The sequence below is a fragment of the Saccostrea cucullata genome, unplaced genomic scaffold (genome assembly GCF_032062105.1).
Source record: "Saccostrea cucullata isolate Sc308-1 unplaced genomic scaffold, CSIRO_AGI_Scuc_v1 ctg494, whole genome shotgun sequence".
In the NCBI taxonomy this organism is placed as follows: domain Eukaryota; kingdom Metazoa; phylum Mollusca; class Bivalvia; order Ostreida; family Ostreidae; genus Saccostrea; species Saccostrea cuccullata.
Genome location: NW_026936234.1, coordinates 587,306 through 607,293, shown reverse-complemented (window position 1 = coordinate 607,293; position 19,988 = coordinate 587,306). Strand labels below are relative to the sequence as shown.

The 19,988-nt window shown below is 35.0% G+C and overlaps 1 pseudogene; it reads right to left on the bottom strand.

Annotated features, from left to right (window-relative positions):
• The window catches only part of LOC134245063 (high affinity cAMP-specific and IBMX-insensitive 3',5'-cyclic phosphodiesterase 8B-like), a 98,881-nt pseudogene extending 81,452 nt beyond the window's left edge, over positions 1-17,429 (bottom strand).
• Positions 17,430-19,988: the final 2,559 nt, after the last annotated feature.

Genomic DNA, 19,988 nt, shown 5'->3' with positions numbered 1-19,988 from the left:
AGGTTATATCGAATCGATATAAAAATGGGTCTTACGCGTCGTCGATATATCTAAATGTCAGTCTGAATGCCAGTGTTTTCTTCGTGTATACGTTTTTGAACAAATTCTGCTTTATATGAATACAAAAATTAGGTCTGTAGATAATGGAGCGCAATTGGTACCCATGGTAATTCTGGCAGACTATTCAAAGAAATAGCTCATAATCCCCCCATCCACCTTTTTGTTTAAAAAAAAAATTGTTCGAATCAAATCAAAAGTTAACTTTTGCAATTCAGTTGTCTAAGTCGCATCCTGGAATATAATAAATGGTAGTACATGTAGTACTACTAGACTTTACGTGAAGATATTAGTATGTTTTTGCAAGATTTTTTTCAGCGGTAAATTGTAGCTTCTTCCGTTGTTATGAATTTGTAGTCAACAACACTGATATTTTTTTGGATCAATATGACAGATCTTCCTTACAAATTATCGAAGTTTCTAAATTAAAAATTGAAAATGAAACTGTGTGATAATTGATTGTGACATATAGTAAGATATTGTATTATCAATCACAGAACCAATCATTAACAAAAGACAGTGTAAGATATAGGGTGGCCCAAATATCTAAATTAAGTGTCCTAGATATAAAAATATTTATAAAAAAGGATATTCACACGACATGTCATTTGAACTCTGTTTTAAAAAGACTATTTCTTTCTAAAGATTGGATTTTAAAAATTATACAAAAATAACTTTAAAAATATACAAGATTAGATTTGAAAAATACCGGTACAAAGCCTATTTGAAATACTAGGCAAAGTCGAAAAAAAGGTCATTTTGAAAAAAGTACTAGACAACCTTAAAAATAAATCAGGCTTAATGAAAAATATATTGGAATAATTAGTTCAAAAATATGTGAACTTGAAAATACCAGACAAATCAAAACTACATACATTTGTATAAGACCAATTAAAAATACTAATGATAGAAAAAATTAAAAAACGCAGTAATTTGAAATAAAACAAAACAGACGAATGAAGAATATCAGACTTACTTAAAATAATAACAGATTCGAAAAACTGTCAAAGACCTTTCTAAAAAATACTTTTAAGACCTAATCAGTTACAAGGCTGATTTGAAAAATACTTATGGTTGTTCCATATCAATATTAAGTATATCGATATTACGTAGACCAGAATTCCGGATTTATTATTTTTGCAAGTTTTGGTTCTTGATGTTAGACAGTTTCCGGTTTAATAAAAATGGTGAAAAGATAACACGTTTTGTTCCTCTCACACATTTCCCATCCATCGCACACATATCACCATCATCAACACCGAAACATGGTGGAGAATCTCTAATTATTCATTTCTTTTCGCTCCATCGAGAGGGCCATACAAGATGGAGACACAGAAAATCCATATTACGAAGTTTAGCGGTCAAGTACACGAGGACCCTGAAAAGTTCTTGGACGAACTAGACAGTTACCTAATCTTGCATGGGATCAAAGCAACGGCAACGGATCGTAAATGTGCTGCTTTCCATCTGCACTTACAAGGGCCAGCTCTTTCTTGGTATCAGCGCTTGAGAGATAACGTTAAGTACCATTGGCATAATTTGCGCGCCAGTTTTCTAGCGCAGTATAACAACAATAACCGTACTTACCACAGTGACATTGAGAAATTTCATTCACTGAGACTACAACCTACACAACGTCTTGAAGATTTCTACGCGACAGTGGTAGACCTCGGAGCCCGTCTACAAGTCGGGGATAGGGACATTCTGCATCGTTTTATAGCAGGCCTCCCCGACCGCCTGGCGTTTTTCGTACGAGCAGGTCGTCCGATCGACTTAGCACAGGCCCTGGAATCGGCATTATCGGGTGCTGCCTGTGGGTACAGAGAACCAACACCTCCCACAGAGTCCCATCCTCCTACTATTGCGATACCCAGCACTACTCCTAGTCATATGGCTGGTGCTACACAGCCATCCCTTGACGGCCTCATTCGCAAGATCGAGGTACTTTCTACTCAGGTTGACGACCTTCGTCAGCTTAGCTCTCACAGTCGTGGTTCCTACATCCCGCGAGGAGGACTTCACCGAGGAGGATTCCGGCCAGGATCACAGCATCCACGAACAGACTCCGGACTGACGTGCTCAAAGTGTCGAGGAAGAGGTCATGATGATTCGTCTTGCAACTGGAATGCAGAAGGTCGTTACGCGCCTGACATTAAGTGCCAGATATGCAAACAGAACGGACATAGCGCTGTGAAGTGCACTCAACGAAAAAACTAATCGGTCCCAAGAATGATGCCCGCCATCTTGGGAGCTCTTTGGAACATGCGACTGGTCCACCCCAGGGCACTCATCCATGTGTTCCCCTGGACAACAAACATTCTATGATATGTCAATCAAATGCATGTGATTTAGATGAATCATTTAATCAAAATCTATTGTCTCAATCTGATTGTGATTCTGTTGGTAATTTACTGTATTTGTTTTTACATTTTAATGATTTTAGAGTTGCTGCTTTGTTAGATTCGGGCAGCACTACAAATTTAATGTCTTTTTCATTGTACAGTCGTTTGCCCAAGTCAGTTAAAACTGCATTGAGACCATTATCATTTGACAAACTTGAATTAGCTAATGGTTCTGTGATTGCCATGCTTGGCACTACTAGGGTGAAACTGTATGTGCCTCAGCTGCACAAATACATGCATGTTGTTTTTCATGTTCTGGAGCAAACATCTCAGCCTGTAATTCTGGGAACTCAGTTTTTAGCCCAGTCCAGTATTTCACTCAATTTTTCTGAGCCTGGTAAATGTTCAGATATCGTTTACCACAGAAATTACAAAGTTGTAAGCAAGACTGCTATGTCCCCAGAATCTGAGGCTGTTGTGTTTGGTTCCATTTCTGGATCTTCTTTATATCCAGGTATCCATGGTTTATGTATGCATCATAACCTTACCACATCTAAGGTAGTGTCATGCAAATGTATTGGTGTTGTTACTGTTGAGAACACTATTCCTGTGAAATTGCTGAATGCTACAGACACTACTATTGTTATTCCTAAGGGTACCAAAATTGCTACATTTACCCCTTTAGATAACACATTCTGCATTTCTCCTGTTCATAATTCTGATGCAAAGGTAAATGTTTGTAATCATGCAAGGGTGCACAGTGTGAATGATGTAAGTCATAACGATTCTGAGAGATTTTTTGATGAATTTAAATTTGACAATGCTAACCTCAGTACAAGTGAACTGAAGTCTTTGAAAGATTGTTTGTATGAGAATCATGATATTTTTGTTACAAAATTATCCCCACAGCTAGGGAAAACAAATTTAGTTGAACACAATATTCACTTGAAAGACAATTTTGTGCCTAAATTACAACGCCCTTTTCGTCTGACCCCCGACAAGAAAGAAGTGTTAAGACATCAATTAGATGAACTGTTAAAACAAGGTATTATCTCGCCTGTTTCGGAGAAAGAGGACCTACCTATTACTAGTCCTGTAGTTCTCGTACGTAAGCGCAATAAAAACGAACAGGAGTTTACACCAGGTTCTCGTGAAGCTAGTCTATCACTTTACAGATTCTGTGTTGACTTTCGTTACCTTAATTCGCAAACAAAGGAATTTCAGTACCCCATACCTGACCTTCAAGAGTTGACGGAATCATTTGCAGACAATTCCCCCAATTACATCACTTGTATAGATTTGTCTCAAGGATTTTTCCAACTCCCCATTGCTAGCACGTCGAGCAAGCTTACTGCTTTTAATACTTGTTTTGGTACTTACCAATTCAACCGACTTCCAATGGGTCTTCGTACATCACCAGGCACACTACAGTTGCTTATGGATAGGATATTTCATAGACTTTCGTATATATCTGTGTTGTGTTACCTAGATGACTGTCTCATTTTTTCATCAACCTTTGGACAGCACCTTAAAGATCTTAACACAGTATTTCAGAGATTTCGAGAAGCTGGTTTAAAGTTAGGACCGAAAAAGTGTGTGTTTGCTCGTAGTGAATGTGTATTTCTAGGACACTTGATATCAAAAGATGGTATTCGACCACCACCAGACAGAGTGAAGGCTGTCCAGGATTACCCTGTTCCATCGACCGCTAAAGAACTTCAACGATTCTTAGGACTCTTAAATTGGTTTCGTAAATTTATACCGAATTTCAGTGCTATCGAGAAACCCCTACATGAACTCTTGCATAAAGATGTTCCTTTCCAGTGGATGCCGAAACATACTCGATCTGTGGATACCCTCAAACAGAAACTACTACAGTCCCCTGTGTTAGCTTTCCCACGTTTTGACCTACCCTTCATTCTATCTGTGGATACTTCCTCCCATGGCATCGGCTACATGCTATACCAAATTCTACCACCAGAGGATTCCCAGGAAGTGATGTCACGGATTCGTGTGATTCGATTTGGTTCCAAGGGACTATCCCGCTGGCAGAAATCGTATGGACCAACAAAACTTGAACTTCTTGGCATGGTCACTAGCATTATGGATTGTTCACAATATTTACGAGGACACAAAGGATCATTCTCTATAAGGCCGTTTTGCGGCCTACAATGACGTCAAATTTTCAGATAGTATTTTTTCCCTTAAAAATTGCATGAATCACTAGGCTTATGTTCCAATTTAATGATAAATATCGGTTGGTTAATGATACAATAGTATTTTTAATGATATAGGGTGTAAGGTACTGTCGGTTCCGTATTAGCATTAGAGTAATGGGAAAACTCAAGAGGGTTGCTGTGTTAGATAACTCATACGCATGTCATAACCACCTTTAACCAACACCAAAATTTGCATGTAAATTTCTAATAAACATAAAAAGTGACTACCAAATTATGAATTTGGTTAAAGGTGGTTATGACATCCAAATAAAAACTTTTCGCTTCATTTTTACGATATTTGCAGAAAAAGCTAACTACTCACAATGAAGGATATCAGCTTATGTAGATTATTTCTTTTTATAAACTTTTGGTTAGAGTACAATTTTCTGATGATTTACTAACACTTATATCAGCCATGCATATTTACTAAAAATAAATGTGAAATTTTTACTTAAAAAATCTAGAATCAAGGGACTGAGAAGACTGGATGTCATGAAATTACTAGTGGAGACGTTTCATTGAAATGTCTAATAAATATTAAGAAATAAAAACTTTTATAGGCTATAAGGTGTGAATATGAGTTATCTTTTATATTTATAATGATAGTTTAGTTTATCTTTATATGCTACTTGTTTGAATTCCGTTATCAGCATTGCATATATTCTTTGTATTTCCTAACGAGTGTTTTAGAAATGATAAAAACCATCTTTGTTGAAGCGATAAAATGCATTTCCTATTTGTGTTATAGATTTTTTTCCTATGGGTACACACATAGTTTTTATATGGACACTTCCGTAAGAGTAACATGTGATCCATATTTTGTTAACTGCATGGGTCTTAATAGAGAGGACTCAATCTATTCATCACACTTCTTTGACAGCATCGATATAAGTTACGAGAACAGTAGCCCTGTCTAAAATAATAAAATGGTAAGGAGGAGAGGGATTCCTATATGTAATATGTAATTTATTATTGAATGTTGCTTTACCCCATTTTAGGATTTTTCGACCAGGTAAAGAGATCATCCACTTAAGGTCAAGTGTTTATGCATAGTTGCATTACTGACCAACGCCTAACGCGGGACGGGACCTTTTTTTTAAAAGATAATATCCTAAAGACCCATGATATTCACTTTAAATGCTAAAGACTTAGGTAGGGAACTGTCAATATCTGTGTAAAACAAGTTTTTGACGCTGCACTGGGAAGGAGACTGAATTTAACCTACAGGTTTCAATAGTGCGAAAGGAGCATCAAACCATTAGGATCTATTTTGTACCTGGGATGTTGCACTCGTATCCACCCCAAATTTGTATCTACGATACAGAACCCGTCTCGTTCTCTAGATAATACTCAAAATTCTACTCCATTTAATGTTGTGCTGTTAGAAACGGGGGGGGGGGGTCTCAACTTTTATACATGTAAATACATAAAGTTCAGATGGCATTTTAAATTAAATATATCGTGCAACACGAGTAGATAAATAAAAGCAAAGCCGTTTTACGACGATATTTCATTTCACTTAGAGATGTATATTTTAATGCAACCGCTCTGAGTTACATGTATATGTATTGACTATTTACATGTATATGGATAGTCAAGATGTACTTGCATTGATGTTTTAATGCTGTTAATTCTTTATTTTTTGCAATTGTTGAATTTCTTTCTTAATTACTACTTCAGTTTTATTTGATCACAATCAAAATCCATTCAGTGCTCTCAACATTTGATACATAACTTTTATAGTTCAATAGACACTTAGAAAGCTCATTTCTAAAATGCTTATTTTATGCGTAAAATAAGTAACACATCTATAGAAATGATATACAATTACAATATAATTATATATGATTTAATACTACTAATAAAATGCTAATCAAACTTTTTTCAGCATCATTCAGTGTGAATTTTGTAAAGATTTACGTTCAAAAAATGCAAAATGTGGATGCATCGGAATTCTTGTCATAAAAAATATCTTAAACCTTAAATTTATAAATCTTCCAATTTATTACTTATTTCTGATGTATTTCCGACATAAATAAACAATTTTTGATCATTTGCATTCAGAAACATACAAAGAAACTTGATTTGAATAGACCCACCCTCAATTTTTCTTTAACTGACGGCCATTTTTTATTTCTAAATCACGTGACGTAGATGATCGATGTTGAAAAACAAACATCAAAATCATGAACTAGAATGATTATAGTTATATAAAATCACATTTTAAAGTGATTTTATCGTAGGCCGGAAAATGGCCTTATAGAGAATCAACCTTTATGTCGAGTGTGATCATAAAGCTCTGGCTCCTCTCTACAACAATCCCCTGAAGGGTGCATTATATGACAGATGGTTGACACTAATGCAACAGTTCAACTTTGAGATAAAGTACAAATGCGCCAGAGAAATGATTGTCCCCGATGCTTTATCTCGGATTACTCATGAAGATGAACGTAACATACTTCATTCGAGTCCAGAGGAGGAGGATGCATTTTTCCCATATGTGCAGGACAGTGCTGGCGACAACGTGATGGGAAACGGGATTCAGTTCCGTGATTTTCTACAACAGGAGGTTGAGGTCCCACAGGCTAACAGGGCAACAGTTGTTCAGATACCAGCAGTTCAGCCAGAAAACACACCAATTGAACAACAAAAGTTGAAACCACAAAGAGTGTTTCCGAGAAAACAAAGTCAACGTGTGCGTAACACTTTACAAAGCAAATGTTATGATGACCCATATGATGCCGACACTGAATTAGATGAGCATACTCCTTGTGTGAAATATGGTGTTTCTACAGATAGTGACTGTATTACAGATAGTGACTGTATTGTGAAATACTCAATAGACACAGATAGAGACTGTGATTATTCCCATAAGGATGTGAAATACTCAATAGACACAGATAGAGACTGTGATTATTCGAACAAGGATGAAAAATTTATGTGCACAACTGTTACTGATGGTACAGTGACATCAGGTGACAGTTCTAGAATTGGTGACTCGTATAGTGACGATCCAGCATGCACAGAAGTATCTCAAAAAGACTCGTACGACTCCATCAGTAATTTACCTACCGCCAGCAATGATTCTGATGTCCAAGATGACTTGCATTCGCAGTTAAAGTCTGTGGAGTTATTTAAGAGGACTCGATACACTGCGGATGATCTCAGCAGATTGCAGGCCGCTGATGAGGAGTTGTCTCCCCTCATACAGTACATTCAACATGGAATTTTACCAACATCTCAAAAACAAAGTCGAAGGCTTATGTTAGAATCGAGTGATTACGTCTTGATTGATGGTATTCTGTTGAAATCACGACATGCCAAATCCAAACGAACACTAACTATGACACATTTTCAGATTGTTCTTCCAGAAGTCATGATCAAAACCATCATAAACCTGTATCATGACTCGCCACTCTCGGGGCACTCAGGAATCCAGGACACTCTGGACAGGTTAAGGGAGCACTACTTCTTCAAAAAGATGGGTCAGAAAGTAGCAGATTATGTCCGCTCTCGTATGGAATGCCAAAAACGTAAACAGACCCAAATACCTACCAAATCAGGCATTACAGCATTCCAGACACCATCCAAGCCATTTGACGTATGGGAAGTTGACATTTATGGACCACTGCCTATCTCCAGTCATGGCTCGAAATACATTTTTACTGCTGTGGATATTTTCAGTAAATACATGTATGCGGAACCCTTAGCATCCAAAGATTCAGTGACTGTGTCAAATGCCTTGATTCGACTATTTTGTCTTTTTGGTGTGTGCAAGACATTGATTAGTGATAATGGAACTGAATTTACTGCTGAAGTTATGAAAACTGTGTGTAAATTGTTTCAAGTTCCACAGGAATTCACCCCAAGCTACATTCATCACTGTCTAGGAGCATGTGAGCGCACTCACAGGACTCTTGCAGAAAAACTTGCACCATATGTTCACTCCGACATGCCTACGTGGGAATCTGTTTTACCTATGATTGTGTTTGCAGTGAACAATGCAGTACACTCTACTACTCAGTATTCACCTTTTGAAATTGTGTTTCTTGAAAGACCTCATTTCCCACTTTTCGGACACCTTGGACCTGATCTCAAGAATGTTCCCCCAGACTTACACCGCTATGTTCAGCATTGTAGTGAGAAGTTGGCAGTGCTGCGCAAACAAGTGTTGGAAAACATTCAAAAGGCTCAAGACAAAATGGTTTCACGGTACAATTCAAAAGCGTTTCCTTTGAATGTACAAGTTGGTGACTATGTCTTTTTATCAACGGACCCAAAAAGTCAAGGACAGAAATTACAACACAAGTTTGATGGACCCTTTGTTGTACATGGCATACCTAGCCCACACATGGTCACTCTTAAGGACCCCCAGACAAATCTTTGCCGCAAGGATGTTGTGCATATGGACAGACTGAAAATGGCCCATGTTCGTGAGCCTTAACCTTTGCCGTATTTTATGGACAAAGTTGTTACTCGAATCGATACACCAATTCCAGAACCACCCAAATCTACCTCGGATGTTTCCCAAGAGGCTCAGCCATCCCAGGATAATGCCCAACACACTGAATTTATCTCAAAACCAAAAGAGACAGAACCATCCCAGGATATTGCCTCATTGACTAAACCTATCTCACGACCAAAGCGTACTATTCGCAAACCAGTTCGTTTTAGGAATTCAGACTATACAGCCGGTGACATTGTTTCTTCTGACTCTTCCAGTCAGTATAAGATCAAACGAGTTATTGGTCAGAGACTAGTCGGTGACGATACACAGTATAAAGTCACTTTACGTGGGGAACCCTCCCATAACTCTTTTTGGATTTCAAAGAAGGACTTGGATTCCAAAGCTTTACAACATGTAAACACGTTTCCCCCACCCACACTTGCTTAAATTTTTTTTGAGACCATTAACCTATGCATACATAACATGCGATATCTTGAGGGTACATTGTCAATTTGTGTAATTTCATTTGTTTGATACATGTTTGGAAACACCTTTTTTTTGTTTAAAGTATACAGTACTTTGCTCTTCCTGTTTTGTACATTCTCACGAAATTGCAATGTTTACCTCATTCCATGATTTCTAGGTTTTTTCCAAAACAGTCATTACTGCAACAAAATGTCAATGTGTTAAAACTAGTGCATTTACTCTATATTGTATCTAGATTGTTTACTTATATATGGCATTTGCAGGTAAATCTTCTTTTGATGCACTCTGATTTGTATATTATGTTAGTGTGAACGTGAGAGTGTTTGATGGGCCCAATGAATGGTGTGTACATGTTTTTCATACATTTTATTCATATCTGATTTCATCACCAGAATGTATTTTTTCTTCAGGTTGACTACCATGGAATACTAGTTTTTATATAATGGAAACAAATTCTTATAACATTGTACTTTCAACTTGTTCTAATTTTTTTTGTCACTTAATAGAATGATATGTGTGTATATTCTCACATATTGTTTACCTTAACTTGACCATTTACATTAAGGTAATCTGTATTTTGTACACGTATTACATTTTCTCCAGTGTCATTTTGAATTCTGGTCTGTGACACATTGTAAAAAATTCTGTCAAATTTTTTTTCTCATGGCGGGGATGTTCCATATCAATATTAAGTATATCGATATTACGTAGACCAGAATTCCGGATTTATTATTTTTGTTAGTTTTGGTTCTTGATGTTAGACAGTTTCCGGTTTAATAAAAATGGTGAAAAGATAACACGTTTTGTTCCTCTCACACATTTCCCATCCATCGCACACATATCACCATCATCAACACCGGAACATGGTTTTAATTTTCTCCCTTGGACTGTACAATTCCTCAACCAAACGCTAGTTGCCAATTCATCCCTGGTAAATGAAATTAAGGGGGCACTATAGCAGAGGGGAAGCAGGGGTTTGGAAGCACTCACACAAACACCCTCTACCCCCTTCCTCCCCACGAGAGAAAGAACTAGATTGACTCCACTTGATAGAAAAACTGAAACGGGAAGAAATCTGTCAGACTGAGCAAGACCACATCAAGTTCTGAGATCGGTCTGTGTTCTACTTCCAAATCCTAACAAACTTGTGTTGGTGGTGCCTTCAAGAAAATCCTTACTGTGGAGCTAGGTGGGAAAGGAGTCAAGGGCACGTTTTGTCATCTTGCAATGTTTCGTTATGCAATGCCCGGTTGGAGACATAGCCAAGTATTGAGAGTGCTAACAGACATTGTAGATAAGGAACAGGCCAAGTATTGAGAGTGCTAACACACATTCTAGATGAGGAACAGGAGAAGGAGGGATAGAGCAGAGGGTAAAACACCAGTGGTTTCTAAATATCATAAATGAGAACCCTTCCTTGACTTCTAGCAGATTCCTGGGTGTTGCGGGCAAACATCGCGTATTTCCAGACAAACCAATATTATACATTTAATGACTGAGTTTGAAGGCAATATGCGTTTTGTCGGACCCAAGAACCAAACTGTGGTAGCAAAACTCATTTTCCCGAGAACAGTCTATAAATGTTTTGTTATAACTTTTATTTTAATATTATATTAATATACATGTATCCTGTACTGTCTTCCGTGATGTAAACCCAGTCACTGTTCAACGAATGCAATTGAGATAAAGCTCCGCCCCTTTTGTGACGTAAACGGCACAACATCTCATCGACAGGTCCAACATCTCTTATTCAGCGGTCAAACATTTATTATTTTTATGGCCGCTCAGTAAAACATAAAATACATTAATACATTAGTCTTTTTCCGCATAGATTTGTATAGGAACAATTTTTTTTAAAGGTGTAACAAATCATAATGGTTTAGTGAACCGTACTCTGAAAAAAAACGATGTAAGAAGGCCAACCACAGAAAGAGAAGAAAATATCAAGATCGGGCAGATAATGCATGCAAAGGATTTAAGTACATGGGTGTTTTCTGTGAAAAAAGGCCTCAGACGACTTCCTGTAAAATCCCTCTGGAGTGCCAAGTAAAAGGCTGAAAGGACAGGGATACAGAAACTTTCACAGCAGAAAACGTCTTGCTGGTTATGGTGGAGAAAAGCAGAAAAGAGCTGGAAGCCACCTGCAGACGGCCAGTGGTTTGGCCAACCACTACTGACTCCCACCCCGAGGGTGATTCAGGTTAGAAGACGGGACAACCAACGAAGGGTGGGCCTGGCAGACAATGTTTGTGGATCCAGCAGTTACAACGTCCTGACAGGGAAACCGTTCTCACAAATGGGGTGATACTTAAAACATATAGGCTTTTAGTTATTTTTCTCTTGATTTGGAATATATCACCATAATTGATATTGAAAAAACTGAACATATCCAAACAGTTATTCAAGCTCGATACTCTTGCATGACACGAACTTATTATTTAATATTTATAAAATTTACCTAGAAATATTTACATTTCCAATAAATTTCCCCTATGATTCTTTACAAAATAAAATGCAGTTCATTTTCTCATGAACTACATTACATATGCACCACGAATAAGCATGAATATCTCCACTGTTACGTCATAATACTGCACTTGATGTCAAAAAATATAGTGCACTCTGTTTTGCTTTAAAAATGACAGTTGAATGGCGTAAATTTATGTCAAGTCATCAGAAAAATAATGTGAATATTAGAAATGAATTTAATTTTTGAAGATTCATGAGGTATATGAACTACAACGCTTCACGCCGGCATATTTATCACGAAGCGCTAACGCGCTTCATGAAATATGCCGGCGTGAAGCGTCCTAGTTCATAACCTCATGAATCTTCAAAAACTAAATTCATTTCTTAAAACTACTGTAGTTTAAGTAAAAACAATATTAATGTCTTTTTGCGTGGTCTGAATGTTTTAGAAGTTTATTCCTCATAAGAGAATTCGCTCATTTTAATGTAAGAATTATTCTTAACGGATACACTTATACAAGTAAATACCCAGTTCTGGATATAGTTATAGTAGAAGTAGTAATATTTATTTGGTATCATGTCATCATACATAAAACAAATGCACATACTTATACATGATCATATGAAAGACAAAAAATTATCAGACATATTAAGGTAGGATTCTTCTCATATTTCTTGTATTTAAAAGTCAATGAAATTTTCACAGAATCAATCTCTCTTTGCAAGATAAATTTCGCGTTTGGCATTGCTGCATGATTTAATTTTAGCATTTACTTTCATTAATAATGGGTTGCGGCATATTATTTTTCAAGCAGAAGAAATGTTTTTACAATTCAACCCATAGATATATAGTCATTTTAAAAACTATTTAATTAGATAATTCAGATTTCTTCCCTTTGTTAATACTTGAACAAACATTCCAGGTTGCCACATAATTATTTTTCAAAAGGCAATGGATTGACTTCAGGCATTTTTCAGTTTTCTTTTATATATCAATGTAGAGTTTTTCTTGTCGTTCTTTTGAATTGTGTCAAATGATTCATTTGGTGAAGATATTGTAACGTTCTTACTATTCACAAATAATAAATAATTGGGTCCGCTTAGGTTTCCTTCCTAAGAACCACATTTATAATATAAAATCAAACTTAATCGCAATGGCACTTAAAGAAGAAACTGACTGAAATTCACTATATATACATGTACTTTTTCCTTGGTCCTATCTGGATAATGATTAGTAAACAAAATAACAACGAACTATAACAAAAGAATCAACAATAATTTATCATACCAATAATCAAACCTATTACCTTATCCTTGTAGTTGCAGACTGAGTGGTTTAACTAACAGTTCTGTTGTTTCCCGACACAGTCCGCAACTACCCCCAAAACACACTCTAAAATCACAAAGTCACAGATAACACCTTAAGACACACAAACGCAAGCTAAAGTCACCAAGACACCATAGCTATCAACAGGACACCATTACTTTTGGTTAGACACAAGCTTAAGTCACCGAGACACCATAGCTAGTCACAAAAACTAATTTCTAAAATAGAAAAATTCAATAACAATTAGTGGGAAGACAGTTCGTTTAAACTTTTTAGCTATCAGTTATACGCATTTTATCGCAGTTAAGGTATCGGATAAAAAGAAAATACTATATACATGTGTAGTGCTAGTAAATTGATACTCTCTATATATCAAAAGGTATTTTAAAAAGTACAGTTCTCCCTCTCTCTTGCATTACCAGGATAGGCAATACTGCTCATCTTACAAAAAATCCTCTTAATTTAGTCAGTAAAACGTTTACTTATTATTGTGAAGCCAACTCTGTCTCTGGTTTTGTTTTAGATAAACATAAATTTTTCATCGATTTGGACATATCCATAAATAATAGCTCTCCAAAAAACTTTGATCCCCATTTTCTGATTTTTTCAGTTATTTTTAGTTTCAGGAATACAGAAAATTTCAAACACAGCACAAAAGCGTCTTGCTAAATATGGTGGAGAAAAGCACTGCTGACTCCCACCCTGAGGGTTTCAGGTAAGAAAACGGGACAACCGACGAAGGGTGGGCCTGGCAGACGATGTTTGTGGATCTAGCAGTTACAACATCCTGACTGTATTTGGTATCATTAGAAACATTATTCCCAGTAAATACTTGCTTTTTGATACTTAAAAAACATGGGTTTTTAGCTATTTTTCTCTTAACTTGGAATATATCTCCATAACTGACATTGCAATAACTAAACAATTCTAAACAGTTCTTCAAGCTCGATACTCTTGTATGACACAAACTTTCGTTTTATAAATAAATTCGACTTTAAAAAAAACCTACTGTATTTTGTTAAAAGAATATTGAGTAGTCTGAATGTTTAAGAAGTACAACCCTTATAAGAGAATCTGATCATAATCAATTTTGGAATTTAAGTGTAAACAGATATACATTTACAAGTCAATGCTTTTGTATATTGATATATATATACATGTACATCTACAAGTCAATGCTTTTGTATACTGATATATTTTTGTCGCCTGCGGAGAGTCGCAGACATATTTATTTAGGGATCAGAAAATATGAAAAATGTCGTACAGCTCTCTCTTTGATTGCAAGATCAATTTCGCGATTGATTTTGCTGCATGATTTAGTTTTAGCATTTACTTTCATTAATAATGGGTTGTGATATATTTAAATTCCAAGCAGAAGAAAAGGTCTCATAATTAAACCCATTGAAATTTAGTCATTTTAAAAGCTATTTAATTAAATAATTTATGTTACTACTTGAACATTCTAGGTCGCCACATAATTATGTTTTAAAACGCAATGGATTAACTCCAAGCAATTTTCAGTTTTCTATTATATAGATATATATGTAAGAGTTTTTCTTGTCTTTCTTTTGAATTGTGCCACATGATTTATTTCGTGAAAATATATAATAAAAATGTAATGAATCTTTAGAATTTATTAATTAAAACGAAATTAAAATGTGTAAGCCATAAGGACATGCTGAAGAACTTGCAAACTAAATATATGAAATAAAATTTAAAGAGAATAAATAGATAACATTCGAATTGACTTGTGTAGATAAAAAACATTCAATTCCAGTATCTGTGTTCTGCCTTCCCACAAATTTTAATTAAAATAGAAAATTTTAATACGACATTTTTGGGAAGACAGTTTGTGTAAACTTTCTGGCTATCCGCTATATGCATTTTATTGCAGTTTAGGTACCACAGAAAATACTATACTAGTAAATGATTTTCTATACCAAGAAGTCTTTGAAAAGCACAGTTCTATCTCTCGCTTGCATGTACCAGGATGACCACGGGCAATGCTGCTCATCTGCACATTCTTTTAAAAACTGTTTCCTGTAAACTCTGTTCGTCTACGATAATTGTAAAAAAGATATATACATCTTGTACCATTTATATAGTTTTTGGGAATAAATAAATGAATGGGTCAATTAACTCTTATTGTGATTGTTAGACGAAATAATCCTCTTATTTTGACTAGTAAAACGTTACTTATTATTGTATAGCCAACTCTCGCTCTGGCTTTGTTTTAAATAACAACTTAGAAACTTTATAGATTTGTACATATCCTTAAATATTAGCTCTTCAGAAAACTGCTGTCAACAGTTTGATTATTTTTAAGGAAAGATTACTGGTAATCAACACAACACAGAGATCTTGAATTAATATTCCTGCATTCTGATTTGGAATGGTACCTTCTCTAAGACCCATAAATCATTTGCAATTAAATGATTTAAATATGTACGTAGAGTATGTGAAAGAGAATGATACCAAATAATGTAACATTTGTCTAGTGAATATTGAGATTATTTTTTATATCTATCCTTACTACATGTATGACACATATTCCCACCTCTGATGTTTTGGGGTCCACAGTTGCACTTCTCTCGATTTGTATTGTTTAAATGGACAGAAAGCTTCATTGCTGTACGTTATCTGTATACTTGTATTTCAAACTATTTATTAATCAGTTTCCACTCAAAACAAACGACTTTTAAGTGCTTTTTACAACCATTTCTCACAGCGGGCAGATTGTGTTAAATATCAAACGCAAGTTTTTCTTCAATAAAAATTTTATATCATTACAGACAACTGTTCATCTACAAACTCATTACGTTAAAATAATTCTAATTCTACACAAAAGTACCCTGAAAATGGTATTGAAATGCTGGGGTTCTTCATGGTAGACATTTATACCGTTGGATTGTGAAAGAACACAAACTCTTACTGAGCCTTTCATTAGCCGATTAAATAAATTATGAAGAATTTATTCCAAAACTTCTACACGAGGAGAACTCTGAAGACGTCTCTTGTTGCTTTCCACTCAACAAACATGTTATCAATAGCTGTCTGTGTTGTCTCTCTATTTCATCCCAACAGATTCGATATTCAAGAGCATGCTCTGAGTAAGTTCAATTTGAAGAGGGGCAGACTAATAACAATAAGTCAATGTTACAGAAAGGTAGAATTTGAAAAAATCATAGAAAGTTGACAATTTCTTAGTATTCTAGAAATTTAATATTTCCATAATTGACAACCAAAATAGGTCCAGACACGTATCATCTGTGCCTAAAATCAACATTTTTTGCATATTGTCTCGTCGTTAGAATAACCTTGTTTGGAAAAGGGTTTTTTGTGGCGTCGTATTTTGATTAACAAGATTCCCATAGAATGGTTGTCCATTGTTTTCATACCATTTAACGGATTACTTTATTTACCTCATCACTGGACAAGAGTATCAACGTATAATTATGACCGGTCGACAGGGGGATATTTTCTCCTCTTAAACACCGGATTCCACAGTGGTATGTTTCCATGGACATGTGTCCGAGATTTATCACTGCCTCCACCTTAACAATTCTTTATTTCAATCAAAGAAATTATAAATTACTAGTATTTACCGAAACCTGTCAATAGCGAAGTACAATATATGTGCTTGTGTTATTCAAATTAACCAAAAGAAAAAAGTAACGATAATCTAAGAGTTATGTTCATTAAAATGGTAAGGGAAGGGTACGCCATTTATGATTCTAAGTCTTAAAACACAACATCATTGACTTGTAACAGTGAACTCTTTTGAATGGGTCATATGTAAATTCTTCGTCCCATTGTGAAAGTAAATTGAGAATTTTTCCTTTACCAAAAGAAGGATAAGAACGATTTATCTTTTCATCTTTCTATAATTTTGAATAATTCTATTTATAATAAAAGGTAACAAGTTATGTACAGTGGACATTTAAGACTCGTTTCTACCTTTGTACGTGTATGCTACTAACCTTTTGTCTCTCCTCTTGGAGCCGTGGAAGCTTGTAGTTTGAAGACATGTTAATGAATATAAATACATCAAGTTAACATATATCCATCAATAATTATTCCTGTAAGAATGACATTTCTAGCAATCCAGTATATAAGGTCGTATACATGTACTTCCATGTAGAATTCTATGTCAGCGTTAGTTGGTTTATGTGTCCCCGAGTTTAATCAGTCTTAACGTTAAGCAGTAAAGCGCAGTGCTAGTCTTTTACTAGTAAGGGCATTTAAGATTAGTTTTTAGACCTGCATTCAAAGAGCACAGGACTTTAAATCTATGCTATTAAATATTTTTTGATTGACTAGAAGAGAATAAAAGATGTTTGTAGAATGGAGGTACAGTTGTGTAAGAGAATACAGTCGTCTTATCTGTGCTGTTTACGTTTTGCCATTTTGTCCCGGTATCAATAGGTCTAAGGTCCTGTCCTCGCACTATTTTGTTTCCACTTTGCCCAATGAAGCTTAACCAATGACGCAGGTATACCTTTTTAAGTATTGATTTTTGAACTCCAACACTTTTTTCCAATTGCCTAACATTTAAAAGATATAGCATTACCAAAAGACGATTGAATTGTGATCAGACTATCTTTAACATAGAACTGTATATCAGATTTTAAAGATATTTTTACTTTCTTTGAGGCAAACATGTTCATATACATATAATAACTGGACTCCCGAATAACTTTTTGGCCGATTAGAAGGTGACACATCAGTCTTTTAACACATTGGTATCCGATAAACAGGATAAGCTTATAATTAGTGATATGCTTCAATGCTGATACTTAATTAAGGTAGTTCTATGGTAACTTTCAATGTATTAACGATCATTTATGTTCTTTTTACATGAAGGATAATTACCGGTATTTCATTTTAGAGTAAAAAAATTAAAATGTTCAGAACTTTTTGCAAATCTTATCCTTATTATCATAAACATTTTAACATCCATGGTGATTTTTTTTTGTATTAGCATAGAAAACCAGAAGTCTCTGTCGAGACTGTAGCTCTATTGGTTTGTACTTATAATAAAGGAAGAGAAAAGTAGCATTTGGGACATAAAACTTTTAAAAAAGCAATCTTTATAAATAGAATAATGATCCTTGATTAAATCACTTTTTGTGGCAATACTGCAATAAGACTACAACGGTAGGAGAAGTTTTTAATAGTAATTTACATAATTTTAAATTTTAGTTACCAAGGCAACATTGTTCATCAAAAACACAAAATTGACAATTATGTATCTCAGCATAGTCTACTTGCATGCCAAATTACAGCTCAACGCACTTTCTAAGCTCACATAGTTTTTCGCACAAATTAAGGTCACATTGTTATTATGCGAGATTGTGTAACGAGGTAACAAAATGCATTTTAAAAGTGATATCTTCCTTATTTTTTAAGTTTGTTAAGTTTATTTAACTAACTTAAAATATTATTCACACATAATTATTGGTAAGATAATAATATACTCTTGGCGGATGGATTGTGATAGTTCTCAAATGTTTTTTCGTGGTTTCTCGTCAAATGTAGCCGTTTATGTACATGTACCCGTTCTTTTTAAAACAGTTCTTTGAATTGCATGGACTTAAAAACAGTGCAAATCATGTAACTTTTGTACATGACTCTATAAAGCGCAAGATGATAATAGTATTTCTTATTTGTTCGACTGCTTTTCTTGTTATTAAAGAGCTGGCATTTTTAAGGGTTACTTTCTGAATCTAGCATCATGAAAGATAGACCTGACCGCATTCTTATGTTTCAGACCCTTAATATCAAAGAATTATGTTTTCAATGGTAACAATTTACTATTTTAATAGATGAACAATACTTTTTTATCCTGTCTTTTGTCACGATTTTTTTTATGCAGTATTGTCATTTTTCGGCGCTATATTTCGACAAAACCACGAAAGTATGGAAAATTTGCAAAGTACTTCGAAAGATACTCATCTTTAAGATGACAATTTCAACTAAATATTATCAAAGAAAGCTGGATAATTTTAATTTGTAAATACCTATAATGAATTCATGCAGATGTAACATGATATCATTTATTAATGAGGTCCCACTTAAAACTTTAAGATTATGAATTTAAAGAAAATGTACCTTTAACATGAGATATTACGTACATATTTGGGCTAAGTCTCGCATTAGAAGTCGAAAGTGTTCATTTTATTGCAAGAAGAATGTGACCTTAATTTGTGCGAAAAGCCATGTGAGCTTAGAAAGTGCGTTGAGCTGTATATTATAATTAGACTAAAACTGTATTTGGAGAAGCATTTCAAAAGTATTTCACAGAAGTTTCTATTTTTAGTGACCATGGCAACACCGTTCATCGAAATCAAAAACCAATGCACAGAATTATGTAACTTAGTTTAATCTACTTGTGTGGTAAGTTATATTGAAATCAGACCAAAACTGTAGAAGGAATAGCATTTTAAAGTATTTCAAAGAAATCTCTATTTTTAGTTACCATGGCAACACCGTTCATCGAAATCAAAAACCGATATACAGAACTATGTATCTTAGTGTAGTCTACTTGTGTGCCAAGTTATATTTAAATCAGACCAAAACTGTAGGAGGAGTAGCATTTTGAAAAATTGTTGACAGACAGACAGACAGACGGACGGACGCAT